Source organism: Dipodomys spectabilis, unplaced genomic scaffold, assembly GCF_019054845.1.
Source record: "Dipodomys spectabilis isolate Male_0828 unplaced genomic scaffold, ASM1905484v1 ptg000054l, whole genome shotgun sequence".
Classification (NCBI taxonomy): domain Eukaryota; kingdom Metazoa; phylum Chordata; class Mammalia; order Rodentia; family Heteromyidae; genus Dipodomys; species Dipodomys spectabilis.
Genome location: NW_024870731.1, coordinates 18,015,968 through 18,028,493, shown reverse-complemented (window position 1 = coordinate 18,028,493; position 12,526 = coordinate 18,015,968).

Genomic DNA, 12,526 nt, shown 5'->3' with positions numbered 1-12,526 from the left:
TTTAAGACCCAGGCTTTAATCAAGACAATTCTCTCTTTGAGAGCCAACCAAGAGAATATATGTCTCAACCATAGTTTTTTTTTTTTTTCACTAAATTTCAACTGAACAGCGTTCATATGCTTTGAGTATAGCAATACCAATAAAACAGAGTATAACTCAGGATATGAAGGAAGCTAGCTTTGAGATTCCAGTCTGAACCTTCTGTACCTGCTCCTTTTTTAGCCCCCTTTCCAACTACTCTTCAAAGTTACAATAGGATGACCCATTACAACAATGATACCCACAAGACATTATATTGGAAATGAACTTTACAACTTTGAGGGAGTGTGAGGGAAGTGGGGACGGGGGAGAAGGAATAGTAGGAGAACAACAAAGGAGGAGGTAACAATGCTTGATAAGAAATGTTCTCATTACCTTACTCATGTAACTACAACCACTTTGTAAAGCATCTTTACAATAAAATAAAAATTAAAAAAAACTGTCATAAATTATTTCACCTCTGTTTTAGGTATTGTTCAAACTCTCTCCATTACAAAGGTTGGATCATTTGCACTTAGCAATATTTGGCCAGTTTTGATCTGGAAAAATGGCAATTGCATTATGGTTCAACTTAGTAGTAAGAGCATTAATGCATTGTTAGTAATTATGAGATTGAAACAGTTGTCTTGTTTCTAGAGGGGAGAGGACCCTTGATATGATTAGCACAGTTTGATTAGGTACAGGCTGAGCCACTACGTCTCAGACTGTGAGAAGGAAGGGCAGCTAACACCACCAGCTATGGGCTTGGGTAACATTTGGGATCATTTGACTCCTGTCTTACTTAATGCCCTTTTCTCTACAGTAGTGCTTCAGAAAACTTTTTCTATAAAGGAAAGCAACAGGTATTTTAGAATTCATGGGCTGTAAAGGCATGGCTCACCCAAGTAGCTATAAATGATTTGGGAATAAATTATAATGGCTGTATTGCAACAAAACTTTATTTATATAAAAAAAAACAGAGGGTGAACTTGGCTTGGTCTATAGTCTTGTAGTTGGCCAAGAACTATTTTATATAAGCCATAGACATAAAGATATCTGCAAGGGGTTTGTATAATGAGAGCCTATTCAAGTGCTCAGGGGTGTTAATCAGCATAAAGATTGCAAACCCTTATGTACTATTCTTTGCCTTTTTCTTAAAATTAATAGCTAATAGAATCTGATGTGTACTTCTCCTATTTGTATGCATTTTATTCATTTCTCTTGTCTTGAAACTTTGCCTAAGAATTCAGTAAGAATATAGAGAGCTTCCCAAAGTACACTATGATATTACAATGTACACTCTGTACCATTAATGTTTGCTAATTTAAAAAATAAATTGAATTAAAAAGAGAAATGTTAATGGGTTAATATGATTCACATACATTGTATACATGTATAAAAATACAATGATGAAATCCATTATTTTGCAAATTAGTATACATTAATTTTTTTTAAACACAGAAGATAAAGTAGCCCAAAGTTGCTTCAGTTTATTGTTGGGCAATTTGGGGCTGTAGTCTGACTAAGAGTTTCCAATTGACTAGATTTGGTCACCCATAACGGAATCCTACTCATGTCTTACCTCCTTGATTATATACACAAAATGTACTTCCAGTGTGAAGACAGGAACTTGTTAGAATCTGCTATCAGGCTGACTAAAGTATGCAGTTAGACAATGAGGCTCTTGAAATGGCTTTTATAATTATGTAGACTTCCTGTGTTAGCCGAAGATAACTTTATCATGTCATTTGCATACTGATTGAATATTGATGTATGTGTCTAATTAGAATCAGCACTTGAATCAGATAGTCTCTATGTCTCCCAATAGCCAAGAAGCCCTGTCAGGTGCATTTACTTTCAATCTGAACTTTGCAAGTATGGGAGAAAGCCATTAAACAACTTCAAAGACTTTTCAGGTCACATACTCCTGTCACAGAAAGGAAAAATTAGGCACAGTTTCTTTAAAAATGGAAAACAAGCTAGCATTTACCAGATTTGGTGACAATTATTATCCCTGTAGTAAAAATTTGTCTATCTTTGTGTCTGTTTGTCCACCCAACCATCCACTTCCTAGTCTTTTGGAAGGGTCTGTATTGATAGCTGGGAAACAATGCTTAGGTGAAACAAGCTTCCTACCCCCAGGTGGCTAAAGCTGTAGCAGAAAGGAGAGATATTAAGGCCCAAAGCCCACAATACAGAAAACTTAAAGCAGTTCATCAAAAGACAAACGTACATGACAAACCATTGTTTAGAGGAACTTCAAGAGTAGCACACAAAATATCACCAAAAAGAGTAGGGACAAGTATCTAGTTCCACCATGAGCCAGGAAGAACACAGAGAATAAACACACTGTGGATGTACAAAGCAGCTAGCTCTTTTCAGGCAATTTGTCTTCAAACCTCCAATGCCAAACCACACAAACTTTTCCTCAAAGGTGGAAGGGCTTATGGCCTCTCACAGATTGCCCAACATAATACAAATGTTTTCTATAGGCAAGTCATAGTCATCTTCAAGAATTCTGTGATTGGCTTATTTACAGGACTTTATATGCACAGGATGTACTTCATATGCATAAGATGATCTTGGATAAAAACTAGTTTAGCACAGAACCTAAACAGATCAAGGATATTAAAAACACAACACAGTAAGAATTGATAACAAAGGTTGATAAGACTAACTTCAAATATTATCTGTACACAGCATATAAAGGGAGACTTCACAATCAAACTAGACTCCAACTCTAGGATTACCAGTAGTGAGTTTCAATATGTCATCTCCTAAATTCAAAGCTCATATTATTTATCCAGAGGCCAATTTCTTCAGATATTCCAGCCATGTCTGCTGGTCAGCTTTTGTATTCAAGTTCATGAAATGGAGAAAATCTAATATTCACCTTTTATGGGGTTTCAAATAAGATTTCTTCCCATGGAACTAGTTGGGGAAGAGACGTAGAGAATAAAATAAAAATAAGAGAAAATAAAAAAGAGGAAAACAAAAATAAGAGCTTGCCTAGACAGTGACCATCCTGATTTCTCAGGCCTATTAAGCCAATCAGCAAAGAGAGCAGATTCCAGTAGTACTTACTTGCAGGTGATGGAGTACTGCAGCCACTTGGAGGGGCGTGGCCATGCAGACCATGGAGGGGAGGCAGGGAAAGTCCTCCAATAACTGGTGTGAAGAGTAATGGGTAGGGTGTGGCTGGGTAGTGAGTCATGTGTCCATTCACTGCTGGGCATGTGTGGCTGCTGGTGGTCATGGTTCAGTCCTCACAGAAGGAAATGTGCTCTGGGGTGGGAACACATCACTCCAAGTCTTGAAATAAAGTCAGGGAGGTAGAGACAGGGCAGGAGTTGAGGCTGAGCTGTGTTCTGACCCCCAAGCAGTGCAGTTCAGCTGGTAACCTGTTTTTTCAGTATAGATTCTCTACTGCTCATTTTGTTGTGTGGATGACAGGGGTGTCTTCTCTTTTGATCAGCCTCTCAGCTTAAAGCTAGAATAAAAACTGGCACCTTTAAATTCCAGAGCTGTTAATCCTGTAACAAAAAGAAAAAAAATACATCCATGTATGTGCATCATTAATTGAAATATCTCCCTCTTTTTTAATTTAAACATGAAAATGTTTAATACTATTTCAGGTCTTTGAATTCCTCATTGTTCTTGTACACTTCCTATTTTACAGTCAGTATTTTTTTAATTTTCACATTCCATGTAATTTCAAAAGTAGCAGATTATCCTATATTAAGCAACATCCCATCACCTCTTACCAGTGTTCCCTAGAAGATCCCTCACTCTCTGCATTTTGCTCCTTCTCTTTTCAACAAGGGGACAAGCCCCCAGATGGAAGAGTTCTGTTTCCCTAATCCCATGCATTCACCAGGAGGGCACAATGTTTGGCTTTATATTTTGTCCACAGTTCCCATTGAAGCCCTGAGAAGCATACCTGAGAGAACAGAGGCTCCCTAAATATTTGCTGAATGGATGTATTTTTCTTGTTCTTTAGGAAAATGCTCCCCTAACTATATACTTCCAAGACTGTACATATTTTATACAAACAAATTTGAATTTTACTGCAGCCATTTGGAATGACATACAACAAGAAAAATAGTATTGTAGGAGAAAACTTCCTTATAATTTAATAAAACACAAGATGACACAGCAAACTGTTTTATATCAGCTCCTTATTGTCAATATAGGCACATAAAAACACCATCTATCCATCCATTCGTCCATCCAAATGGATGATATACCACTCACCAGTTTTCTTTCTCTCCAGTCACTTATCCATTAATCAAATCTAAACTTACTATTAGGTCCAGGTGCTAATGTTGATTAACAAAGAGAGATGATGTGGGAGAATGCTAATGTGATTTCTGTGCTCATGCTCATGGACTTTCTTGTCTTATGAACTCCTGATTATGGTCATATCCTCAAGCAAATCTCCAACCAATCACATTACAGTGATAATCTACCTCCAATTCCTTGAGAGTGAAAATGGAAGATGACTCTAGTTAGACTGGCTGTGAATTTTGCGTGCTCACCTTCGTAAAGGATACTCAGTAGATGCTCCCAAACTCTGGAATGCATGGAACGGCAAGCTCTGAATCTATACCTCAAGACCAGCAGACAACAGTTGTTAATTGCATGATTCTAAAGCCAGACTGCCTAGGTTTAAGTAAGGATTTTGAACCTTGGGAAGAGATCTCACCTCTTGCATAACTTTTATTTTCGTGTCTCTCCACAAAGGGGATAATTACAGAATTTACTTCAGAGAATTATTGTGATGATAAAATGAGGGGATGCTACAGAAGTACAATCCCTGGTAAACAGTATGTAAACCTGGGCTCATGATTGTAACCCTAGCTCCTCAGGAGGCTGAGATCTGATTACTGTGGTTAGAAACCAGCCTGAAAGGAAAGTCCATGGGACTCTAATCTCCAATTAACCACCAGAGAACAGGAAGTGGCACTGTGGCTCAAAGCGGTAGAGCATTAGCCTTGAGGAAAAAAAAAAAAAAGCAGCTCAAGGACAGCACTCAGGCCCTGAGTTCAAGCCCTATGACTGACAAAACAAAATAAAACACAAAACCCAAACAAACAGTAAGTAAAAGTTCTAAAACTAATACATGCAGCCTGGAATTCTGGGAAAAAGTTTGCTGTTACAGACAAATGACCTTGGGGCAGGAATTTGGTTTTTACATAGCAGCCCCAGAAGCAAAGAGAAAAGTTAAGACAATGGTGAAAGGAGAACATACATTCTGCCTTAGTGTTCCCTCCATTTGTACAGTGAGTCAGTTTGGTTATGAGCCTCTTAAAATGTTCTAATTACCATGTGTCAGGGACTCTGTTTGCAAGCTCTGAGTACTAGGTTCTACAACAATCTTAGCTATCCCTATCCTTATTTTCCAGATGAGAAAACTAAGTCTCTGTGAGTTTAAACTGATTGCCCATGTCACAGTCAGCCTATAGCTAAACCAGAATGTGAATTTAGATCTAGATGGCTCCATCATCTCGGTTCTTCCTCTTCTTCTGGGGTGTGCTTCTCTATATCAAATGTCTGTGTGATCCTTATTTTATCCTACAAAGGAACAACTACATGAGTAGTTGTGATGTCAGCTTCTGCCTTTACTTAGGTAGTATCCACACAAGAACCTTGAACCCCTGGCCTAAACCTGTTCAGATTAAATGCAAGTGTTCAAAGGGAGACTATATGGTCCCAGCTCTACCGACCCTCCACTTAATCTTATGGAGGAATTCTCAATGGAATCATGTAACACACCAGCTCCAAAATGATACTTCACCCAAGATACCAACGTCCTTTGAAAACTTTCAATACAACTTACCACCCTGATAGAAAGAGATTTAATTGGTTGTCCTCTTTTTCATCTCAGAGGTAAATGGTTTTTGGAGTTTTTCTTCCAAAAAGCATGCGCCATTCAACATCTTTAATACTTCTATTTTGTAGTTTGTGGCAGATTAATTAGAAAATAAACAATGCCATTTAGTGTTTGCTGCATATCCAATCAATTTGATTTTTAAGACTCCCACAAAGCCCAGCTTTGTTATAAATGGACTTTTCTATCTCCATCTGACAAACTACCTCATTAACTGGAGAAGCTGACAGTTTACCAAACCTATCCCTGCAGGGCACCATTCTCTGATTTTTAGAGCTTTTTGTTTGTTTTTGTTATTTGTTTTTACCAATGAGGGACTTTTTTCCACCCTTAATAATCCTTCATTGCTCTTTGTTTTCAAGCACTGCAGGCTTGCCTGAATGAAAGGTCTAGTGTCAGACCTTCAATCTCAAAATAAAATTAAATAAATAAAAGCAATAATAACATCAAAAACAAAAGAAAAACTTCTCTACTTACACTGATAATAGACAAGAGGAGGAAAAAAAAATCAATGTGTCAGGGAATATCCCATTAGGTTGGTGGGAAATTGCTCCAGGAGTCACTGGGTCTGGGCCCACATGTGTGACTGATTAAGTCTATTCCTGGGAGCAGAGAAATTTCCTTTGTTTCTGGCTTTTTGAAACAAAGAAGTTCACTGGTATCAGCAGGGCCGTTGTTCCTTCATTCCTGGTCTAGGCCTGGGCTCATGTGGGGTTCTTCCTTCATCACCAGCGGTAAAGCAAACAGGAGCGAGATGGAAGAGGGAAGGGAGAGAGAGGCCGGGGCTCCTGGATCTAGTCCTCCCACACCCCTCCCCCGAGTTTGTGCCACATCAGTTTCAACATCTGTCAAAGGGGGCAGGTGAAGAGGAGAAATGTTTAACTCAGGTTTGTCAAGCTGGGGTGTCCCAAAAGCAAGTGTTTTATAAGAACACATTAACTTCTGAAAAGTTAAAAATGTTTTTGGAAAAAAAAGATGAAGGTTTTTAAATAACTGTGGGCACAGTCGATACTGTTTCTGCAATAATCTACCATTCATAAATATACCAGTAGGGGGTACAGATAGGGGTCCCTGCTACTCTCATGATGTGGTCTTCCCATTTACCACAGGGTTGGGCAATCAACACTCAACTCTGTGTCTGTGATGTGTACTTCGTGACAAACTACAATATGTAGAATAACTTCATTAAACAAAAATAAAACAAAATAAGTGGCTTTGGCTATATCATCTTGAAAGTGTTCAATCTCATCTCAAATAAATATACATATAAAAAGAAATCAGGAAAAATAACTGAAACAATATCTACCAAATCAGTGGATAGAAATCTGTGCTTTTTCTTTATAATTTGAACATAATTGCCAATGAAAAGATATATAATAAAATTTATCAAAGATGCAAAAAAAATGACAACAGGTTTTCTCTAGTTTAATTAAAGTTAGGTTTTAAGGAGTGTATAGTAATTTACTATATTTAATCCACCAGGGTTTGTTCTGTATTAGTTATCAATTGTATGCACACTACCAACTTCAGGCTAGGAGCACATGAGTTTTGAAAAATCAAATGGTTTCTTTAGACCAGTGGTTCTCAAAGTATGCCCTTGGTATCAGGCAGCAACATCACTTGACAATTTATTAACACAGCAAACTGTCCTCCAGAGACAACCAGTAAATTAATTAGTACCTCTGGGCTGAGCCCACAAACTGGGTTCCAAGGATCCTTTAAGGGCTGGGAGGTAGTCATAATTTGAGAATCACTTCTCCAAACAAGAGCTTGGTAGATCTCTGCCAAGGACCAGGAAGTTAAAATGGTAGACTGTGGGCCACACAGTCCTTAGCTCAAATTTGTGGCTAGAGTAATTATGTCTGGCAGTCATAGACCACTCCTGAGTATGGCTATGTTCTCTGGATCTTCTTCATGGCTTGCTGGCCATACTTGAGAGAATGGCCTTCTATTTCATTCTGAAGCCCCTCCTTAGAAGTTACTTCTTGAAACTATTTTAGTTGGCCTTATTTTTCCTGTTCCCTATATCTATACTTCTAGGCAATATACTTAACATTCTTTTTTCACAATCTGGCAGAATTCTCTATGATCTAGCTATTTCTATGTCCACAAAAAAAGAACTCTCCTTACTCTGTTACATTTGACTGAATCTCATCATCACAATTTAAAAAATGAAAATCAGTATATTATGTTTTTGTTACTGTGACTAGATAAATATTGTTACAGCTGAACCATAAGATATCCCATGTAAGAAAAAGCTCTTGTAAAAAAGTTTTCCCGGAGTTCACATTGATTTTGTAATTTGATTAGTTTTTAATCCATGAATAGTTCTTTTCTATCTCTTAGGTCATAGGATGAATGAGTTCCATAGGTAAAGACTTTCCTTCCCATCCCTCCAGGGCAACCAGAAGTCTTCTTTCTTGGGTTTCTTTCCTAAGAGATTTCTGAAGAATGGTACACAGGAAGTACATTTTTGAAACCCTTATGCATTAACATAGTTTATGCTGTACCTTATCCTTAGTAATGCCTAGGAATAAAATGATAAATTAGAAAATAAATATCTTATTCAGAATTTTAGATGTATTGTACTATTTTCTCAAGCTTTATATATTTATTTGGCAAAGTTCAACATTATTCTGATTTCTGACCCTTTAGATATGAAACTCTTTATAATCTTTTCCCTTGTCATGCACAATGCTGTGTACCTCTATGGTAAGTATGTTCAATCTTCAACCTGCTTATTTAAATAATTTTATGCTTCATCTGATAATATCTCTCTAAAGTCCTACTATTCTTCTTTCCTTGTCTTTTGTAAATTATATTTAGATTGTGAACCTTTTGAATTCTCTTATATTATTATGATTTTTCTCATTTGATCCATTTATATTGTCCTTCCTGGACAATATACTCCTCTAACTTCTACTTCATTTATTGAATTCATATTATTTGCTATTTCTGACACTGGAGAATGTCTTCATGACTACCATAGCTTTTCTGATACATTTTGGGACATTAAGAATAGTTCCTTTGGGGCTGGGAAGTTGGCTCAGTGGTAGAGTGCTTGCCTCGCATGCATGAGGCCCTGGGTTCGATTCCTCAGCACCACATAAGCAAAAAGAAAAAAGCCGGAAGTGGCGCTGTGGCTCAAGTGGTAGAGCGCTAGCCTTGAGCTGAAGAGCTGAGGGACAGCGCCCAGGCCCAGAGTTCAGGCTCCACGACCAGACCCCCCCCCCCCCAAAAAAAAGAATAGTTCCTTTTTGTTGGTGGTGGTGGTGATGGGGCTTGAATTCAGGGTCTAGGCAGTGTCCCTGAGCTCTTTTGCTCAAGAGTAGCACTCTACCACTTTGAGCCACAGTTCCAATTGGTTAGTTGGAGATAAGAGTCTCACAGACCTTCCTGTACCTGCTGTGATCCTCAGGTCTCAGCCTCCTGAGTAGCTAGGATTACAGGCGTGAGACACCAATGCCCAGCAAAGAGCTCTTTTTAATGTTTTATTCTGCTCACATTATATTGACTCTCTTTACTTTTTTCTATTGTTTCCTTTTCCTTTTTGTCTTCCTTCCTTCCTTCGTTCGTTCCTTCCTTCCCTCCTTTCTTCCTTCTTTCTTCTTTTTCGGTGTTAAGAATTGAACTCAGGGCCTCTTACTAGGCAGGTAGTGAGGTGCCCCTTAAGCTACGTCCTTAGTACTTTTCTACTTTAATTTCTGAACAAGGTTTCAAGGTTTTGTGGTTTTTCTCAGAGCATATCTGGACTGCAATCCTCCAATGACTTCTGTGTAACTGGCTTATTGGTTGGGTTGGTGTCTTATTAACTTGTTGCCTGGCTAACTTTCTGGACTGGGTTGGCATCAAACTTCAGATCTTAATCTCCTGAGTAGCAGGGTTTGTAGGCATGAACCATTACACTCGGTCCTCTTATGCATTTCTAATATATTTATTTGCTAAATTCTCTGGTCTTGTACATTCATACAGAGAATAGAAGGCTCATTAAAAGTGTTCATAAATGAGCCTTGTCCAAAAATTTCATGACAATGTTATCAAACAATAATAATCTTAAATCTCGACTACTTGGAAGATAGTGATAGATGCATCATGGTTTGAGGCCAGCCTAGGCCAAATAGTCAGACAAGTTAGACATTGTAATGCACGCCAGTGGTTCCATCTATATAGGAGGCACATGTAGGAAGATTCAGGCTAGGGTAAGCACAAAAATCTTATCTTAAAAATAGTTTTAAAGAGGGGAGGATTGAGTGGGGGGGTGGGGGGAGGATGGGAAGGGATGGGAAGGGGAAACAAAGGAGGAGGCTACAATGCTTGATAAGAAATGTACTCGTTATCTTGCCCATGTAATTGTAACCCCTCTGTACAGTATTTTCACAATAAAAAAATAGTTTTAAAAAATAATTAAAGCTAGTCAGGCACTGGGGGCTCACCTTAAATTCTACCTACTGAATAGGCTGAGATCTGAACATTGTGGTTCAAAACTAGTTGATGCAGGAAAGTTCATGAGACTATTATCCACAACCAACCAGCAAAACGTTAGAAGTGGAGCTGTGGCTCAAGTGGTATAGAGTTAGCTTTGAGCACAAAAGCTCAGGGACAGTGCCCTGGCCCTGAGTTCAGGTCTGGCTTTAATTAATTCATTAATAAGTAAATAACTAAATCTAAAAGGACTGGCTCAAGAGTCAGAGTGCTTTCATGGCAATTGTAAAACCGCAGCATTGAAATTTAAGAAAACCAAAAGAAAGATCTTACCCAAGTTCCTAGTTGAGATCAGATTTAGTCAATTAATATCTAAATTCGTAATTTCTTGTGGCAAAATAGACGGTGACAACGGTGACATCTCTAATCTGAAATGTTAGAACTGGCCTACCAACATGGACATGTCATATGGCTAGATCAAATTAATCAATTAAAGATGAAATTTATAATCCTGTGTTAGCCATGCTTCTCCAAGTGAATTGGATAATTAGAAATGCCACTTTATGCATAATAATTTGGTTTGTGTTTTCTTGAAGAATCCAACATGGAGAGAGGACTCTTACTAGAGCCTAGAGAGGCTTTAAAGCCACATTCTTCAACAGGTGAGAAGTCTTTTTTGTATTCTGTTGCCTTCATGTAAGTGTAAGTCCAAACAACAAAATATACAAGATTTTCAGAGGAAACTCTATATTTATTTCCTCTGACTCTAATTTAGTAGCATTATGCTGATGTGACTAATATTTAAAAATAAACAGGAATTGAAAAAGAGAAACATTTAAAATGTGACGTAATACAGATATTTTTCCTTCACCCTTGTCTGGTAGAGAACTTGGTGTGGGGAAATCTTTGCTTCCACAGACACTACTCAGAGTGCCTTATTCCCTGATATACTCTAGCTCCAGCCTTCTTATTTTTTTAAGGCATTGGTTCCAGATACTGCCATGTAAAATTTCTCAAATGCATTCAGCCAAATACCTGTTTTCAGCAAATATGCCAAGCTCAGCATAAAACTTGTCAGTTGCATTTTTTTCCCTGCTGCCTTCTGTAGAAAAGAAACATGTCTTTAAAGAAAATAGTTTTGCCTGCTTTGTGGTTTTGTAGCCGGTCTTATACCCAGCATCATCATCATAAATATTGCTGATAAAATTATGCTTAGCTTAAACCAAAGAGTAGCTACAATGGAAAAATTTGAATTTAGCCAAGAAGACATATTTCTTGCCTTCTTTTAATTTCATTTCGGAATGAAAGAGATAGGAGAGAGCTCTTTAGGGAAAATAATGCAGCTGGAGGAATCTCTAAGACCACCAAGCATGCAGAGAATGAAACCTGAATTGCTTTCTCTGAAGCGGGAAGGGTCATTTGACATACTAAAGATAGAAAAAAATCATGCACAGCATGTCTTAGTATTCCTTTTTAGGCCATTTTTAAAAAAGAAGATTCCATCTGTTAATACAAAGTGAAAATAGGACTTCCAGAAAAATAAGCAGAAATACACATGCACTATAATGTATGAAAGTCTGAGATTTCAGGTCCATAAATTATGGGATCAGTAATGTAAGCATGTGTTTTTAGGGAATCAACACTTCACCCAAAGTTATTACACATATTGTACTGCACAAACATTCCTAGGTTCAGATTTTACCTAAGAGATCTTTCACATAGATCCCAAAAATAAAGTACAACATATGCATTGGAGTCAATGCTGCTGGACCTGTTATATGTCTTTGAGAAAAATGGCAGCAAGTGAAATCCTTTGTGATGGGTTCCACCTTTGCTTTGTACCAGTGACTTCACTAGAGTTGGCTCTCAAGGGAAAGCAGTCATCCATAGGCTGGTTAGTGGTCTCTGAAGTAGCTTGCAAGGAATTTGCTCAGTGGTGCTAATTAATGAATGAATCAATTAAATAACTGTTTCCGGTAGTTGGACTGGAACTCTGGGGCTTAAACTTTGACTTGACATTTAGCTTATAGCTGGCACTTCACCACATGAGCCAAGCTTTCAGCCTTTTGGTAGTTATTTGGAAATAAAAGTCTGGCAGATTTATCTGCCTAGGTTAGCTCCTAACTGTGATTCTTAAATCTCAGCCTCCTAAAGAGCTAGGAGTATAGATGTCAACTACTAGCATCCAGTTATCTA